The 19,894-nt window shown below is 46.7% G+C and overlaps 1 protein-coding gene and 1 pseudogene across 4 annotated transcripts in view; both read right to left on the bottom strand.

The window, feature by feature from the left end:
* The window catches only part of LOC137207503 (kinesin-like protein KIF16B), a 278,846-nt gene that overhangs the window by 191,811 nt on the left and 67,141 nt on the right, over positions 1 to 19,894 (bottom strand). The window lies entirely within an intron of this gene.
* LOC137206408 (phosphoethanolamine/phosphocholine phosphatase pseudogene) lies at positions 5,071 to 6,121 on the bottom strand (annotated as a pseudogene).

Below are 19,894 nucleotides of genomic sequence, written 5' to 3'. Positions count from 1 at the left end.
CCTCTGAGCTCCGGCCACCAGAAAGCCTTTATCACCCCAACCCAGGACTCCCAACGGCAACTCAGTTCTACACTGGCTACAAGGTCAACTCCTCTCTGAACCCTTTCTGGCATCCTCACTACCATCTTCCAGAAGGCTTGACCTGTTGACCAAGCCCTCCTTCGTGTCTCCACCAATCCTAAGACTGATTTCTGGCCGGCCTGGTCACTTATTAGCTGTGTGATGAGCTCCTTATCGACTCCAGTCCCCATTTGCTGTCATAGGACAACAAGCATTCACATGGCAGAATTGTTACAAGATTCCAATGAATTGCTACCTCGTTCCCTGAGCTAAACAGACTTTGGAGGGCCAACCTTAGAACCTAACCACAACCCAATATCAATACTCAATGGACAGAGATGAATCCAGGTTCTGAGAAACTACACATCACTCATTTTTCAGAATGCAACTATCTTCTAAGACAACAGGGTTTTAGCAGGAAACTTTTCACCATTTTAATAGCAAAAGACCAAAAAGCAACCTAAAAAGAATAAAAAAGCGCTTTTGTTCTAAAGAATCCATTTAGGCTACAGGTTTTCACAAATTCTGGACACAAAACTGAAAAAGGACATTTGACTTAGAGCCAAACAGCCATCCTCAGAACACAGTGCTTCGAACAGTGGCTGGCACATAGCAAGCGCCTTCAGTCAAAACCACCTTCTGTTTTCCCTTTCTTCCTCCTGAACAAAATCCCACTTTCGTTAAGGACAGCAGGGGTACCAGCTGAGGAAACCATTCCCAGCCTTCCTTGCAGCCAGAAGGGGCCGTGCAGCACAGCTCCTCGATGAGATATAAGCCAAAGCTGTTGAGCAGGGATGGAAACAGGGATAAACTCTGCTAACATATGCCCCATTGCCCTTCCCAGGCCTCTTGACTAAATCTCACATGTGATTACGTGGTTGCAGAAACTGTCTTGAAACCATTGAGAGAAAGACCAAGGGAATTACACAGACCTCAGCTCTGGGCGAACCACTGAACCCTTGCCACCAGCAGCCCAGCTGTGTAGTTCTCGTCCAACGAGGGGAGAAAGGACAACCCTTAACTGGCTTAAGGCACCTTTTCTCTGCACTCCAGGTGCTGTTACCTGCAGCCAAATGCATCCCTGATACAGTTAACTCTTATTAACCGAGAACCTACAACAATTGATTTCATTATTTGTTTCAAGTTTGGTTTCCCCACCAGATGGAAAGTGTCTGATTCATGTTCACACAATCTCTCTCACCAAGCAGGTGCTCACAAATGTCCAATGAATGGACAAAGTGACAACAAGGCCATCACAGTCTGTCCCTAGTTCTTTTCTAAGAGAAAAAAAGATTTTTCTTCTTCCCTCCCTAGCTAAACTGGATATACTTCAGATTATTTAGCATTTATAAAAGTGCCCACAGAGTGCCTGAAACTAAAGTTCTTTATTTAACAAGCCCTAAGAACATTATTTGCCAAGCACTGCTTTCGATGCTTTCACAAAAACCTCATTTAATCCTCATAACAACCCGATGACACAGGTACTGTTATCTCCCTTTCACAGACGAGGAAGCTGAAGCACTGTGAGGCTGAGGAAGTTGCCCAAGGTCACACAGCCAGCAACTGGCCGGGCTGGCACTGGATTCCACGCGGTCGGGTTCCAGAGTTCAAGTCCTTGACTGTTATACTCTGCTGTCTCTCAGCCACTAAGGATGGCAATGCCTCCTTCTCCCTGTTTCTACAAAAATAAGGAATGAGCTGGGAGAAAATTCATTCTGATTATCTATCAAGGTTCTTGGGTCCACAAACCAGCAGAAACCAAGGAAGAGAAAGCTGTGTCCACTATACCAAGGGTCAAGGTTACTCTCCTAGAGTAAATATGATCAAATGTACAACTGATGATAAAAAGAGAAGCAAGGAGTTGTAGATTTTCATTTTTTTAAGAATTTCTAGAGCTGAAAATCAGGAAAACTCGAGGTAAAAGAAGAAAAGCCTTTTAAGGGGCAAACATAAGCAAACAAATAAATGAATACAAATAAGTGACAACACTTTCTAATGCAAGCTAATCAAAATGACCACCTAACACCCAGATTAAGAAAAATCTTTTACCTGTAAGATATTACCCAGGTATTTGAGGCAACTTTGGAAAAAGTATTCTAAAAACTGAGAAAAAAGGACTTCCCTGGTGGCTCCGTGGTTAGGAATCCGCCTGCCAATGCAGGGGACACGGGTTCGAGCCCTGATCCGGGAAGATCCCACATGCCGCGGAGCAACTAAGCCCGTGCATCACAACTACTGAGCCTGCGCTCTAGAGCCCACAAGCCACAACTACTGAGCCCACGTGCCACAACTACTGAAGCCCGCACGCCTAGAGCCCATGCTTTGCAGCAAGAGAAGCCACCATAATGAGAAGCCCATGCACCGCAACGAAGAGTAGCCCCAGCTCGCCGCAACTAGAGAAAGCCCCTGCACAGCAACGAAGACCTAATGCAGCCAAAAATAAAAAAATAAAATCAATTAACTTTTTTTTTTAATGAGAAAAGAACCTCCAAAAACGTGAGGGGACATATTTACATCTTTCAGCATCAATTCTCAAGGTGGCTGCAAGAAGACGTTTCTTCTACTGACTTCTTCACCATTTACCTCTCACAGATTCAGCATCCAGAAATCAGTACCCAGGCCCCAGTACACTTAGCAATACCTGCCAAGTCCTTTCAGACGAATTCACTACCAAGGACCCTGGAACTAAAAGACGGGAGGAGGGCTGGTTCTTCCATCTCCAGTGACATCTAGTGCTGAGAAACTGAAATGCACCCTGGAGCACAATATTCCTTCCAATTATCACATTAACCGCATACTATAAAATCAGAATATGCATAACTCAAAAACATATGGTTTTTTCCACAACTGGAATTGCCAGTTGTCAATTGTCTTGTAACTCCAAATTTAAAACATCTCATAAGGTTAACCCATTGAGAAGATAACAATTGTTTGAGGGGAAGAAATCACTCTGTTCTCCAATTTTTTGTTTTAAATGCAAATGTAGCTTTATTCACCAATATTAGACTAGTATGTCAGGAGATTCTGCAGACACTAAAAGACTCCTTTTAAATTTAACCAAAAAGAACTCTGGCTTAATATAACAATAAATACAAGCCATTTATTCAAAACCAACTTCAAAAATCTCTGAAGGAAAATAATTTAAATACAGATGAAACCCATTATAGGATGGCTTGCTGATTTAAATATGCCATGGGCTAAATCTTGTCTCCAGATTTTACATATTAAAATTATATTCTAAAAGATGCGGGCCAGCCACATTCTCTTTATCAAAGTAAAGCACCATTCTGGAATTAAGATCTAGGCATTTGGAAACCATTTTATAAGATAAGTAAGATATAATTAAAGAGCACTGGATTAGGAGGAAAAAACAGGATCTAGCCCTGGTTCTACCTCTAGAACTTAAAGACCAACTCAATTTCTCTTCGCTTCAATTTCATTTAAGAAAAAAAGTTTTTCTTCTGTAGGATGAGGGAAGAGTTTCACCTAAATTCCTTCCTGAGCCCCTTGTTCTAACATTCTGTGTTCTGTGAACAAGATGATCTTTAAGATCTCTTTGAGTGTTTTTATTAAAATTAAACCACACACGGGCTTCCCTGGTGGCGCAGTGGTTGGGAGTCCGCCTGCCGATGCCGGGGATGCGGGTTCATGCCCCGGTCCAGGAAGATCCCACATGCCGCGGAGTGGCTGGGCCCGTGAGCCATGGCCGCTGGGCCTGCGCGTCCGGGGCCTGTGCTCCGCAACGGGAGAGGCCACAACAGTGAGAGGCCCGTGTACCGCAAAAAAAAAAATTAAACCACACACAATGACACAGCACTTTGAGGAACTCAGTACTAAGACTCAACAAAGGAGATCTGTCATTGAAATCAGTGTGGAGTATACAAAGATCTCTTTAGGATGTTTAGATGATGACCCCTGAGCTTGATCAAAGACATTAAACCACATTCACTAGGACCTTGTACTTTCTAAACCATAAGGATTGCCTGAAGCCTTTTAATTAAGATTTTTCAGAAATCACACAATTTAAGTGGGCTTTTGTCACTAAACCCGGATATTCACAAACATTCTGATCAAGTGAAGTTTTGCTACCAGAATAAGTTTAGGTTTTGGGGTTTTTTTTTTTTAATTTTCTGCCCCTTCACCTCCTTTATAGCTCTGAAACACCAAGAGGCAGGAGGGCCTTGGATTTCCACTGGCTCTGCTTTAAAACATCATGGCTTTCTGTTGCATACGGGAGGAGGGGGACTCGGAGGGCCCAGTCGGTGGGGAAACTTTGGTTAAGTCCCTGGTTCTTGCTGCATAGACGAGGCTGGGGTGCGAGGAGACATCTTCGGGCTCTGTGAGGTCCCTGGCTGGCCAGACGCGAGCCCCGGACAGTGCGCTACCTCATTCCACCCCCAGGAGGTGTCTGTTCCCTCTGGCTTTTTTTCCTGTGGGGATGCTGACAGGGTGGGGCGGGGTGGGGGAAGGGAGGCAAGGAGCGCAGTGTAGGGTCACAGCAGGTAAAGCAAGATCTAGGCCTGGGACCGTGGGCAGAGAGCACCGCTTCCCTCCGCAGGGAGTCTGGTGTGGGGGGAAGGGGGGGTGGAGATTTCGGGACCCGGGTCCCCTTGACAGAAGACTGGGGGAGGGAGGCCATGCAGCCCTAGGCAACAGTTAACCCAACGCAGCAGATGTTCCTTCTCTACCCTGCCGGGGAACCCCTTCCTCCCAGCTGCGAGGACAAGGTTTTTGGAAACACTGCCACCTGCTCAGGTATGCGCACCACCCGGGTGTGGCCAGACTCCGGAACCAGCTTGCAGTGGAACAGGGGAAGGCAGCCGCCGAGCTGGGTTAACTGCATAGATGGGGACAGCTCCGAACTCCCTCCTCCTGTCCCCCCAAGTGGACGAACCTAGGATTCCAGAAATCCCCGGAGGGTCATACCAAAGCGAAAGGGGGTAATAAAGCTAGGTTTTTCTTTCCCGACCCCCACCCCCCTTTACCCCCTCCCCGCCGGGGTGCCCCCTGCAGGCCACGTCCTCAGCACGTCTTCAGCACCTGTTGCAGACGGAGGCGCACTTCGGTGGTGGTTTCCCAGAGCACCACCCTGGCGCGGAAAGAGCTGGCCTCGGCCTTCTGCGCCTCCTGGATAAGGTGGGGCATGGGGTAGCCGTGGCGCGGGAAGGCCACGTGGCCTCCTGCCAACAGCCCCATGGGGCAGAAGTCATTGGCACCGTCGCCCACGTAGAAAAGGCACTCAAAGTGCATGCCGTCGTGGGCCGGCTCGCACAGGTAGTCGCTGAGCACCCTGTGCTTGCACATGTTGGCGAGGCAGTGAGCGCAGCTGTGCGCGTGGAGCAGCCCCCGTGCATCAGGCCCCGACGGGCTGCTGAAGATGCGGCAGAACAGGCCGTGGTGGCCGGCGGCACGCAGCGCCCTCTCCACGCCAAAAGTGCTGGCGTCTGAGATGAGAATAACCTCAAAGCGGGCACCCTGCCTGGCCACAAACTACAGCAGCTCGCCCATGCCGGGCGACAAGGGGATGGCCTCGTAGATGGCACGCAGGTCCCGCGGCCGCACGCCCTGCTTGCCAAGGTACTGGAAGACGCGCTGCATGTACAAGTTGTAGAAGCCCTCGCGGTAGGCGGCATGCAGGCTCTCAGGCAGCCGCTGGCCGGGCTCAGCGCGCACGATGGAGTCGTCGCTGTTTTCGTCCATGATAGTCTCGTCAAAGTCGAAGGTCAGGAGGCAGCGCGCGGCATGCCCTGCGCAGCCATCCCGCTGTCCCTAGACAGGCATCGGAGGCCAGCAACTGGGAAACACCCGCTCATTGTCAGTACATCACCCTGGGCACCACCTGTAGGGGCTGTTGACCTCCAGCCATCGTCCAGAGCTCCTCTGCTAGCTTTGTCCTGAGTGATCAAATCCTTCTGTGGTCACCAAAGAGAGTTCCTCAGAGGAAAGGGGGACAGGACCTCTGAGCTTCTCCTGCAGGGTGGGGAGCGGCAGCTGCCGAGGTCCATCCCCGCTGAGTCTGGAGGGTAAAGAGTGCGCAGAGGGGCTAGCTGAGGTATTTGCGCGCAGGATGGAGCAAGGGGTGCTTACAGAAATCGGAGGGGACGCCGTGTCTTATCCGCCCCCCGATTTCTGGGCTCCAGCTCTCACGAGTCCCTCCAGTCCTGAGGGGCCCTGAATGATGTGCATCTGGGCCGTTCCCTCCACTTCCCCGTCCCCCAGTCGAGGTCTTTGTTTAGTTTACAGGGAATGTTTATCGAAAAGGCTTTCTAAGATGAGGAAGGAGATCTAAGAAATTTAAAATCTGCCTGGAGTTTCCTACTACAATTATGGTTATTACTCTCCAACTTTGCAGAAAGGATGCTGACCTAGCTAAAAGTAACAGCTCCGTCATAGAAGAGCTGAAAAGAGACCTCAGGGGTGAGGAGACCAGGAGAAGGAGTAGTCAAACTCCACCAAGACAGGAAATGAGGGGAGTTGAACCCTAAAGACCCACCAGGTTTGGGTCTATTTCTGATCACTGCACTGGTATCCCCCAAGTATCTCAGGAGGGACCTCCCCCCCCCCCCGCCCTAGAGCATTTGTGATGAGCTGGTGTCTGAGTGAGTGACAGCTCTCCAGGATGAGTGTGATGGCTGTCCAGGAAGAGAGAGTGACGGCTGTCCAGGAAGAGAGAGTGACGGCTGTCCAGGACGAGTGAGTGACGGCTCTCCAGGAAGAGAGAGTCACGGCTCTCCAGGAAGAGTGAGTGACGGCTCTCCAGGAGGAGTGAGTGACGGCTCTCCAGGAAGAGTGAGTGACAGCTCTCCAGGATAGGGTTGTGGGGAGGAAGTCTACGCACAGACAACGTGAGGGGAGCTGGAGAAGGATGGAGCAGCACCCGGTGACAGAGGAGAGGAAACACGGGACAACTCACTTGGTGACAAGGTCCGAGGAGAAGTCATTTGGGAAAGAGGCTAATTAAAAATAATGGTAATAAGGTTTGTTTTTTATACCATCAGGAAATTCAAAACAGAACCACCATGTGATACCACTGCACACCCAACAAAAATGGCAAAAAAAAAGGACAGAAAACAGCAAATGTTGGGGAGGAGATGGAACCCTCACACGTGGCAGGTGGGAGTGCAAATGGTACAACCACTTTGGAAAACTATTTTCAGTACCTACTAAAGAAGAGCGGACACCCGCTCTATTGACCCAGTAATTCTTCTAGGCATACACCCATCAGAAACATGTACATTCGCTCACAGTACATACAGGAAGGTTCACAGAAGCACTGTTTCTAACAGCCCAAACCAGGAAACAACCCAAATTCAAAGAGTAGAATGAATAAACTGTGATACAGCCACATTATATAATACTATGCAACAATGAAAATAAACACAACTTTGCAAAAAACATAGACGGATCTCACAAACACAATGCAGAACAAATGAAGCCAGTCACCTAAAAAATACGTTCTGTATGGTTCCATATGTATAAAGTTTGAAAGCAGGATAAACCAAGCTATGCTTTTAGAGTTAAGCCAGACATCTTCCTTGGAGGGAGGAATGACTAGAAGGGGGCACAGCAGGGACACCCAGGGGCTGATCACGTTCTGTTTCTTCCCCCAGACATGGGGCATATGGGTGCATTCAGTTTATGAAAATCCATCAGGCAGGACAAACGATTTGTGTAACATGCCATATGTACATGATACATAAATGCCCGGACTGAGAACAGCGCTCAGGGCACGTTCACAAAGGAAGAGTGGTCCAGAACAAAAGAAGTCCCGCAGCAAGGGGCCAAAAGGAAGCCATCTGGGACCCAAGCCCAAGATAGGGGACCCACAGGGATAATTCCATGCAGCCTCCTGAGAAAGAACCCACATCCTTCCCAAACAGAAGGAAATCAGAGAGCTCACCTCACCAGCCCACCTGGTTATGACTGAAAAAAATGAGACACAGAGAGAGAGAGAGAATAATTCGGTCAAAGTCACACAACTAGTTAGGGATAAATCCAAGTGTAAAAGCCGGGTCACCTCAGTTAAGACAACTTAACTATTATAAAATAGTCAAGATATTTCAAAAGAATGAATTGTGCAACCACTCAGAATGGGTAAAAACTCAAGAAAGGACACAGCTTTTATCCATTTCATTCAAACGAGATAAGCAGTGAAAGGTGACAGGTGCACAGGACATCCACACACAGGAGAAGGGGAACCTCAAAAAAAGGGGAGGAAAAGGCAATCTTGGAGAAACTGGGAACATGGCACACTGACTGTGGATGAAATACAGCAAAACCAGAACTGCACCTCCTTTCCTCGTATGTAGCACTCAAAAAAATAACACTTTGCACATCTGGACCACTTTTCCTCGCCAGAGAGCACATTTCAGATCTCTGTTTTATAAACAATCATCATTGTAGTAGAGGGCAACAGAACAACTGTACAAAAGCCAGTCTCATATGAAGTAAAATATTACCTACAAAGGTAGACAGGAACACACAGCTGGTTGGATACAGTTCAAAAAAAAAAAAAACCTGAAATATGCTCAGAGAAATCATTAATATAAGAACAAAGCTAATAACACAACAGGAAAAAAAATTATACCCAGGGAAATAACCACGACTCTGGGCTTAAGAAAAAGGCTAGAAACGAGCCAAGGCAGAAGAAATGACTACGCACAACCTTGGTGGAAATAAAACACATCAGAGTCGTGATTAAAGAAAGAGCGTTACAAGATGCAGAAGGAAACCTGAGCTTTTGCTTTAGGGAAAGCAAATCGTGCCTTGACATTTATAGAGATAACAGAGCAGATGGTGCTTAAACAGTGGCCACCAGCCATGCTGGTTTTTAAAACACTGATGAACAACCAAATTCACGGCAAATTCAGGCTCACTTTTTCAGACAACTTTTTTTCATCAATCTTTAAACACGAAAAAACCAAAAAGACAACGGTCAGAGAAAGACAAAAAAAAAAAAAAAAAAAAGCCAATGAATTAGAACATGAAAAAAAAAAGTGAGGTCAGTTTGGAACAATTAAGAACTAGACAGCATAGTGGGGACACAAGCAAACTTTGAGACAGGGTTCAAATGCTGACCTCACCTATTCCTTCCTTAACTGAGTGCCCTCTGGGCCTCAGTTTCCTTGTCTATAAAGTGAAAAAATATATATTCCCCTTGCATAAGGCTGCTGAGCAGAATGCGTGTGTGTGGCTATCAAGCACTTGCGATCTGGCTAACAACTCATTCGTTTAAATTTTAAACTGCACTCAGTTAAGTGACTGGAAAACTTTTACACATGTTTGGAACATACATTGCAGTGAGAATCTACTTTTCAACTGTAAATTTAATAAAATCAAAATACAGATCAATTGTATCCAATGCAAATTTAGCACTGAATTGAGAGGCACTGTAAATGTAAACTTCACGCCACGTCGAAGATTTTAAAAAATTATGTTCCTCACTAATAATTTTTTTTTTTTTTTGCTGTACGCGGGCCTCTCACTGTTGTGGCCTCTCCCGTTGCAGAGCACAGTCTGCAGACGCGCAGGCTTAGCGACCATGGCTCACGGGCCCAGCTGCCCCGCGGCATGTGGGATCTTCCCGGACCGGGGCACGAACCCGTGTCCCCTGCATCGGCAGGCGGACTCTCAACCACTGCGCCACCAGGGAAGCCCTCACTAATAATTTTTATATTGATTATCTGTCAAAATCGTAAATTTTTCATATAATGGGTTAAATAAAATGTACTGTTAAAATTAATTTCAACTGTTTCTTTTTAAATGTGGCTATTAGAAAATCTGAATTCCTGTATGTGGCTTGGACTACATTTCTATTAAACAGTGCTGGCTTAGAACAACGCCTGGCACACAGGAAGAGGGCAGTAAATATTACCCACTATTATCCCTATCAATATTATCAATATTAATTATTAAATGCAAGGCAGTTTGAGGGGGTCCAAAAACAATTTAAACATGTCTCTACCTCAGAGTCTGGCAAAGGAAAACCAGACTTACTACAATAGATTTACAGAAGACAAATCATTAAATACCTAGCTGTGAGAAAAGAGGACCTGCAGGGAAAAAAACCCACAAAGAATGTATTCAGCTCACTGAAGACCTTCAAAATTGTCATTCTAAAAATCTACAGAAATCAGAATTTGTGTTACCTACCCAGTTAGACTAGATCCAGATGACAACAGAGAAAACAAACATTACATGAGGTACCCACACAGACTAAAGGCAAACATCTGCTGTTTGTGGACTGGGGGCAGGAGGGGGGTGGGCGGGGAGAAAGGTGCTCCTGCTGAGTCCAGACCTGATCCACTGGGGCAGGGGGCCCAGTGAATGCACACACCCAACAAAACACGTTCCAGTATGTTCCTAGAAGCGCTATTCATAATAACCAAAAGATTGGAGATACGAACCCAAATGGAGCTAACCAGCAGGAGAATGGATAAAAAGAACGTGGTACAGTCACATAATAAAGAAGAAACTACTACAAAACACGGCAAGGATGAATCTTAAAGACAACAGGCTGCACAGAAGAAGCCAGAAACGAACATAAGACATACTGCAGGAACTCAGGAAGGCAAAACTCATCTACATAACAGTTGTCAGAACATCTCTGGGAGAGGAGGACAGGAAGTAACCGACTAGGGAGGGACAAGAGGGAACCTCTGGGGAGTAGGAAATATTCTGTATCTCAACCTGGGTGGGGGTTACAGGGGTGCACACACAGATGACAACTCATGAGCTGGACACTTCAGACGTGTGCTCTTTTACAAGTTCACCAAGTTGCACACTTCAAATGTGCACACTTTGTGTATGCTGAGCCTCAATTTAAAAAAATAAACGCAAACAGCTTTTTAAAAGGTCCTGTGAACAAACCACCCTATTTAACAACAAATAATCTATTCAGCTGAAATTTCTGTTCAAATAGCATCCCCCAACGTCTCCATATGCCTGCATGAGTGTGCCATTCGGGGACTACAAAACCCTGCAAGAACTTACACGTGCCATTTTTTCCTGGGAGCCCTCACCCATGCGATACACATGTCGAGATGTGCTTCAGGGGATAATCTTCCACACACCTAGGCTTGTGGGTCACAACTCCCGTGAGGCTCAGGGCACTTGTTTAAAAATAGAGATTTGGGGGTACCATCCCCAACATCTCTCCTTCCACGACACTGCAGAGCCCAGAAGATGGTCTTTTAAAAAGGCCCGCAAGGTATTCTGAGTGGAAACCGCTTCCGTATGGAAAATCAACTTGCATGACGTGCAGAATAACTGGTATTTAGGCTGCTTTGGATGAGAAACTGGACTTAGCAACTGAAAGATCATAGCAAGTTCTGTTGCTTCATTTCAGTCCCCCAATCTGCTGGAAATGCCAGTGTAATTTTTACTTTAATAGCAAGGACAAGAAAGGCTTAAATATAATTCATTAATATAGAGTAGACTGGATCTAGAAGAAAATGAGCATCTTTGGTGATATCTGTGTTGTTAGATTCTTTCAAGGAGAAATCACAGCTGTTTGGAAACCACTCCTCTTACACACAGATGACTTGCTCAGGAAGGCTGTTTTTATCTGGTAAAGCTGGCGCTACAAAGTATTACATAAGACAGTAGAAATCTATAACCATCCCCCCCCCCTGCAAGTATCAGAATATCCTGATAATAAATATTCACATGCAACCTAGCTCCATATTTGCTTTTCAGTTGCTGCCCATTGCTAATGGTCCTGTCTTACAGATACATACTTCTTAAAACCACCACTTTTGCTAAGAGACTTGGAGTTCTACTGCCTGGAGTTAAGAGAAACGATGGTCATCCTTCGATGACGCAAAGGCAAAATCAACCCGGATGCTAAGGAACAGTAATCTCCTAAAACCTGCTGTTGTGCTACAAATGGAGGGCAGTGCCAACTCGTCACTCATAGCAACTGTTGCTAGGCAGACTGGGCTGGGAAGCATCAAGCTAAAGGGGTCAACGGGAAATTAAGCCACATTCAAAACCACATACGAAAAGCTGAAGAAGAGCACAGACGCTCATTCAGAGCTCATTTTAAATCACATAATCAACCTGAAAAAGGGAAGAGAAATGTGTTTAAATATGTGGAATTCATTGTGTGCCATCCTTCAATTCTAACACCAGAGAAGAGCGATTTCTCCTGTATGGAATGTTCCCACCATGGTACAGATACTCAGGGGCCCTTTCACATAGTCTTCCACCTGAATACAGGACTTCGGAGTCATAAAGGAAGTGTTTGAAAATATTTTCTCTTAAGAAATAAAAGAACACTTCAGCTAAGTTGCATCTTCTGTTTGCCTTTAATATATTCCACATTACAGTAAGTGACCAGGTTCTACGTCCAGCAGAAAACGCGGATGGTGTCACCAAGATTCGCCTGCCCCCAGCCCACCCCACGGTGCACAGCAGCTGCAGTGAATGGGCCTGACCTCAGTCCAGCTCAAGGTGGTTGTCTCAAGCAATCAGCATAATTGATTCTCTTCTCAAAGTGATTACTGGAGATAACCCAGGCCTAAGCCAGTCAGCACCAGGCCCCAGGGATTGGTTCACAAATGCATCAACCAATCAGTGCAAAGCTCAGAACTTTGCTGGAGACTCTGAAACCCAGACTCTGAAACCCAGACTCTGAATTTAGATGGTGTGATGGGTAAATATAAAGCTATAATTGCTGCTCTCACTTGGCCATTCTGAGAGCCTGAAGATGAAGTCATTACACCAAAAAGGCAAAACGAAGAACAGTCCCAGAGAACCAGAGCCAGTGCCCTGGTCAAACCGTGCCTAATTTCTACCCTACCGCCTGACCACTCCTCTTCTACCATTTAAGCCAGTTTGGAATTGGGTTTTCTGTTATTCAAAATTAACAAACATAAAATACCACATGATAAAATGTCTTATGAGTAATGCCCTGTTGTAGCTGCATAAAACTGTACTTTTAAAAGTTTGCATATACACAAGTTCTGGCTTTTCTGACCAATTGAGAAGACATATATTACTGTCAAGCCAGTTTCACATGTAAGAGGATGGATTTGGAGAAAATGAAACAAGTAAGAAAAATGGTCAATTGTATGTTAAATCTAAAAAAGCCTGAGCTCACAGATACAGAGAACAGATTGGTGGTTTGGTGGTTGCCAGAGGGGACAGTGTATGAAATGAAAGGGGTGAATGTGGTCAAAAGGTACAGACTTCCAGTCACAAAATAACGTCCTGAGGACGCACTGTACAGTATGGTGACTACAGTTAATAACGCTTATTGCATTATTTGAACGTTGCTACGACAGTAGATCTTAAAAAAGTTCTCATCACAAGAAAAAAATGTAATTATGCTAAAGAATGTTAACCAGACTTATTGTGGTGATCACGTCACAAAATATACAAATAGTGAACCGTTATGCTGTACACCTGAAACTAATATAATGTTAGGTGTCACTAATATCTCAATAAGAAAGAAAAAGGAAAAACGGGCTAACATTACTATAATGCTTACAACACTGACTACGGACACTGTTCTCACCTTATAGGACAGGTACCATTACCATCTGCATCTTACAGTGAGGTTCTGAGACACAGAAAGGGACCGAATATGCAGACATACTGTGCATGTTGTGTCTGTCAGAATACACACAGACACAAGTCATCAGACCAGGCGGGCAAAGGACGAGCGCCTCGCTCCCAGCTCTCTCTACCTCCACCCACTCCTCTCCGAACTCACGACTCTCAGGACTGCTCCAAGGTGAGTTAAGTATGTTCCCGGGGGACATGAACAATAAACTGATTGTACCATGAAATGGTCGCCTTTTAAGCTTTCTTGACAACGAAACCAAGTTCCTACAGTCTAGCACCCGCAGTGAGTTCAGGTGCACATAAAGCACACTTCCATATGACCAGGCAATCTTCTCCTCCCTGGCCGTGGCAATAAATACGCAGTAAGAGCCTGTCAGCGTATACACCTCACTGCAAAAGATCAGAAGGAATATCCCATATGAATTCAAAATAATTTATCACGGTTCCAACATTTAACGGGGCGCATTTGACTTATTTCTGAGCCTTACTGCTCCAGAAACGCTATTCAAAAGTAAGAACCAACCTATACTTGCAACACCTTTATTTATGAGCAGCTCATTCAAGACGAAAACTGCCATGGAAAATAAGGTAGGCTTGGCGTTATTAACAGCATCAGAGTTGGTTCTGGGAACAGCTCGCTTAGCCTCTGACCCGGCCACGTTCTCCATCGACCTCCAGTGCCGTAGTGCCGACAGTCATCTCCCCTATTAATTATCAAACCCCAGTTTCAGAGAACAATGAACGTTATTATTTCTCCTTTCATCTTAAACAGCTGCAAGAGCAGAACTTGACAAAGAGGAGAACACACAGTCTGATGGAAATTAACAGCCATAGTCTAACTTTAATGAGAGGTCAACAAATTAACAACCGCGTACTATATCAAGTGCGATAACATCTTCTTCCTCGTGTTTCAGATCAAGAACCAGCCAACGAGACAGTATGTGTGAATGCACGACAGACAGACAAAGGGCTTTGCACGTGGGGGTACTGACGGTGACTTCTGTTCAAACAGACACGGAGTCATTCACATTAGTCCGAGCATTAAAGAAAGCAGGGAGACAAAAAATTTCTCCTAAAGCTAGAAACAGTATGCGTGACTGTCTTATTAGGTCAGAATTTTGAACCATCAAATGCCCAAATGGCTGCTAATAAGGAAGGTGCCCCATGGCTGGGTCACTAAGGAGGAGACGTCTCCTCCTTAATCCAAAATCTAAGCAAATCAATGTCCATAAATAGAATGCTATCCTCGAGCTACCCGCAGGTTCAATTCTTGTACCAAGAAGAGGTTAAGATTAACTGATTCTAAAGGAGACACAGGCCACAAAAAGTGTCACCTCTCCATCACTTTGTCTGTGAGTTACCGAGAAACCAGAGTACCCAGTGCCCTGGGCAGCAGGAGCCCAGAGGCCCACAGACCTGACCGGCTGAGCAGCCGTCCCAGGTATCAGTGCTGCTTCCAAATCCATCACACACTCCCCAACACACGTCTCCTCCACAAAATGGAAAACTGCAGACAGCAGGAAAAATTTGTTTTATAGGATGCCATAATCTTCCAGAGACAAAAGTTCAGCTGATTGATTCTACCATAAAACAGAAATAAGTTGGTTTCAAGTTTGCCTCTCCATGAAATTCGAGCTCAGAAAATCTGACGCCAGTAAAGGATTCCAATTTCATTTTACTCTATTTCTTATTAGTCAAAACATTCTGAAAAAGTAAAAAAAATTTCTTCCATCAATGTGTGACCCACTCCTGCCAGGGCTACGCCTGTAGTAACCTGCCTCTTCTGCTCCCCAGAGAAGGGACGGTAAAACACCAGCACAATTTAAGAGGAAATCACTTGCATTAGGATCCCATCATCACGTAGATTCAAATACGCGCCATCCTCCACGTTCAACTCAGTATTGTTTACCGTAAGAAAAACAACCCATATAATTAATGTCCAGGGAAAAAAAACAACAACACTTTAATTCAACTTCTACTTGCAGAAATCGCTCACTTTTCCAGGACCAGCCTCTCCAGTGACAGCCTCTGCCTGTGGGCAGCCTGCTTCCTCACTCCAGCCGCCCGCCCCATGCCAAACCACAGTCGGATACCCCGTGCAGAGCCATGAAAACATAAAAGCAAGTCAAACACTAGAGTAATCAAAGGATGTGTTTTCAGTAAGGAAGAGACCCTATTCATTAAAAACTGAGCAGAATAACCAATGCTGGGGGATTCAACAGAGCGCGGTCTCGGGGCTCCGAGCACCACACGGCAGCCAGGCTCTAAACAGACCCTGCACAGAGCGGCGGTCCCTTCTGCTGCACCACCTGTCAGACGCCGGAGAGCTGCCCCCTGAGGTCCACACGCGCTGTGATTTATCCTGCAGTGCAGAGTTCAAGGAGTTATTTGCAAGTCAGGTAACATATCTCTGAGGGTTTCATTTTAATCATTTAGAAAACGCTAGAACAGAGAAACTAAAACATGTCCAGAGTGGACAAACGAAAAAGGTGCATACAGGGTGGGGTGGGGTGAGAGAAAGTGAGAGTGAGAGGACAAAGAATCGGGGGACTCCTCATGACTTGAAACAATTCATCAGCAATAAGACATACGGGATCTATAAAAAGTCAGGCCAAAAGGGACATTAAGGGGTATTAAGTAGCCACTTTATAAACCACTTCAAACACTAAGCAGCCAGCGCCACATTGAAGCCGTGGGAAAGGAGAGCCGACACAAAGGCTTCGGAAATGCACGGACCCCAGGCCTAGTAGAAGCCGGATTTATCACAACATTAAGTTCCAAGACCCCAAAGTTATCACAGCTTAAGACAAATTCAGCAGGATGAAAAACACATTGGGGTAGCAGTCTAAGACACTAGAAAGACAGACCAAAAAGAAGAGTACCGTTGACACAGGTTCTGAGCAGCTGGCAGTGCCAGGCAGGAGATGGGGTGCAGACTCCAGTATCAGACAGAAATATCAGGCATTTGCATCCCGGGGGCTTTAAGACAGGGAACTGGTTACTCGGCTAAAGGAAGAGCTGGGAAGCCAGCGGGGATGGCGAGGCCACCCGCAAACTGATAAGGAAACCAGCATCACCCCTGGGTAGGAGGGACAGGGGAGAAGGTGTTTCTGGAAGCCAGGGCTGCATCACCAGGCAGCACCACACCAGGGATGGGCCGTGTGGATTCTGCAGGAAAACGGTGCAGACAAGGTCTGGTTTCTCCCTCCAACCCTCACACAGTGAGTCCCACTCAGGAAAGGGCAGTCCACCCCGTCAGCTCTCCACCAGACAGGGCAGAGAAGAAGGGGAAAAACGGAAATGAGGGCAAAGGAGCCCAAGACGGCCCCACCTTTCCTTCCTCAGCTTTTCAGGTCCTGCACTCAAACCATAAGGTGCAGACCCATCACCTGGGCATCTTATTAAAATACAGATTCTGACTTAGGAAGTCTGCAGTGGGGCCTGAGAACCTGCAATTCTAACCAGCTCACAGGTGATGCTGATGCTGCTGGTGTGGAACCACACACTGAGCAGCAAAGGTCTAACTGACCCAAATGAAAGACTGGACTATAATCAAAAGGAATGCAGCCACATTCCTTCCAAGAATGAAAAATACACAGTCATATACGAGCCTTTCAAACAGGAGTGAGACAAACAGGACGGAATGTACAGGCAGGAGCATCACCAGGGCAAGACCACTGCCTGCACAACACCCCGTGTTACTTTTCCCACTGTCTCATCAGGTTTGCGCGGTTCAAGGTTGTTATGGGCTGAAACGTGTTCCCCTAAAGTTCATATGTTGAAGCCCTAAGCCCCAGTATCTCAGGATGTGACTACATTTGGAGATACAGCCTTTAAAGACGTAATTATGTTAAAAAGAAGACATTAGGCTGAGCCCTAATCCAATCTGACCAATGTCCTTATAAGAAGAGGAGATTAGGACACAGAGGGCGACCAGGGCTACAGGCACACAGAGAAGAGGCCACGTGAGGGCCCAGAGAGCAGGCAGCATCCACTAGCCAAGGAGAGAGGGACGCTTCAGGACAAAGCAACCCTACCGACACCTTGATCTTTGACTTCTAGCCTCCAGGACTGTGAGCAAATAAATGTCTGCTGTTTAAGCCACCCAGTCTGTGATGTTTTGTTTTGACAGCACTAGCAAACTAATATAAAGGTTTTGGGTTTTTTTCTTGTTACTACTTTAATCCAGTAAGTTTTCACCGTATGCCTGCTCTGTGAGAAGCGGAGTTCTAGGAGCTGGTTCACAGAATGATCAAGAGCCAGTCCCTGCCCAGATTCTGCTCCTGTTTAGAGGGAGAAACTAAGACCACCAAATTCCGATTATGATGAATGCTGTGACAAAGGCAGAACGAAATGCCTTTACAAAAGCCAGAGGAAAACAAAATCATTTTATCCGGTAAGTGGGAGAGAAGAGTGACCAGAGAGAGCTTCATGGTGGAATCGTAGAGAGGGGAGCATCTCAAATGAGGGAGCAACATAGGCAAAGGCCAAGAGACCCCCAGAAACCCAACACCCAGTGCACACAGGGACCAGTGAGACACCTGGCCGGGAAGGGCGGGGGCCCGGGAGCGCGGGGCGGAGCCAAGAAGGAGCTCAGTGCCCCTGGGGGCCAGGCAAGGGAGTCTGAACTTTAATTTATAGAAATGGAGATTAATGAAAATGAGGAAGGTAGATTAAGGGGCAAGAGAGTGCATACACAGCGTAGGCTGTAGACGATAATAGAGCCCACATTACCTACCTGCCTAAGAAAGGTCTCCTCAAGATGAACACACTCTCCACTGTCATTAGCTACTTATATCGTAACCCTAAGCAATTTATCACCTCTTGTGACCTGGGTATAACGAACAGGTTGCCATCCGCCCGACTTCCAAGCTGGGGACAAGGATGTGTGACACTGTGGGTAAGTGTCACAACCCACCAGTGACTCAGAAAGAGCCCTGAAGCCTGAGACAGAGCTGGCAGATCAAAGCCCGAGGCACGCGCGTTATCACCACGGCGCCACCAGCCCGGCTGCAAACAGCCGGCACCTCTTTTTTTTTTTCTTTTTTGCGGTACACGGGCCTCTCACTGTTGTGGCCTCTCCCGTTGCGGAGCACATGCTCCGGACGCGCAGGCTCAGCGGCCATGGCTCACGGGCCCAGCCGCTCTGCGGCATGTGGGATCTTCCCGGACCGGGGCACGAACCCGCGTCCCCCTGCATCGGCAGGCGCACTCCCAACCACTGCGCCACCAGGGAAGCCCCCAGATGGCACCTCTTGTCCGAGCGCCTTTCACCCCTTCTCCACCCCACTCAACACGCCTAGGCCTTCACTCATCCCCAGCAAGGAAAGCCACAGACCAGATCACAAACAAGGGAACAAAGTCACTCCTTGGTTTCTGAGCCTCTAACAGCTCGGGCAAGAAAAAGCAACAAGGCAGGCTCTCACTGCGCCAACAGGCACCGAAGTATCCCTGTATCTCCCTTCCGTCCCCTGGACGGTCTCACTCTCAGTCTTCCCCCCAGAGGTCTCTCCTTGGATGTTCAGGATTTGGGGCTTGCAGAGTAAACGACCAAGCCCTGATGATGAAGATAATCCTGGGAATTTACTGCTTCACTGAGCCTGTCTCTACAACATGGGCAAATGCAGTAGAGGAGCAAGTTCCCAGAATTTAAAGATCTGTATTTTAACAGGGGCCTGTGTCGATTAAACCACTGATCTCAAAGCAGGATTATACACTTACACCCTTGCCGTGGCCCTTTCGTGGGTGAAATACACTTCTTCCCCTGTGACTTTCTATTCAGCCAAGTGACTTGCTTTGGCCATGATACAAGCAGAAGCTTGAAATGTGCTTGCAAGACCAGGCCCACCTGCTTCTACCTGGGCCGTGACCGTAAGTCATGTTCTGGACAACCACCCAGTCCCACAGAAGGAGAGACAGACCTGGAGGCCGCCCATAGCCGGGATCCAAGCCCAGCCAGCCCAGCCCAGCCGACCCCCAGCCAACGTGCATGTGAGCGAGGGAAAATAAATGTTGTCCGAAGCCGCTGGGTTGCAGTGGGTTCTATGCAGCATTACTGGAACAAGAGCTGATGAAGGAGAAGTCAGACAGCAAAAATACGGGAATCACACAAACCACACAGATACAAACTCATCGAAAAACAATCTCTTTCCCCATCGATTTCCAAAGAATGTTTTCAAAAACATTTGAGTAGCTCTCTTCTTCCCCTCAGGCCTCAGGCACTGTCTTCCAATAGGAGATGAAGACAGCTCTTAAAATACCAAAT

The sequence above is a fragment of the Pseudorca crassidens genome, chromosome 15 (genome assembly GCF_039906515.1).
Source record: "Pseudorca crassidens isolate mPseCra1 chromosome 15, mPseCra1.hap1, whole genome shotgun sequence".
Lineage (NCBI taxonomy): Eukaryota > Metazoa > Chordata > Mammalia > Artiodactyla > Delphinidae > Pseudorca > Pseudorca crassidens.
The sequence above is the reverse complement of the archived record's forward strand: the minus strand, read 5'-3'. Positions and strand labels throughout refer to the sequence as shown.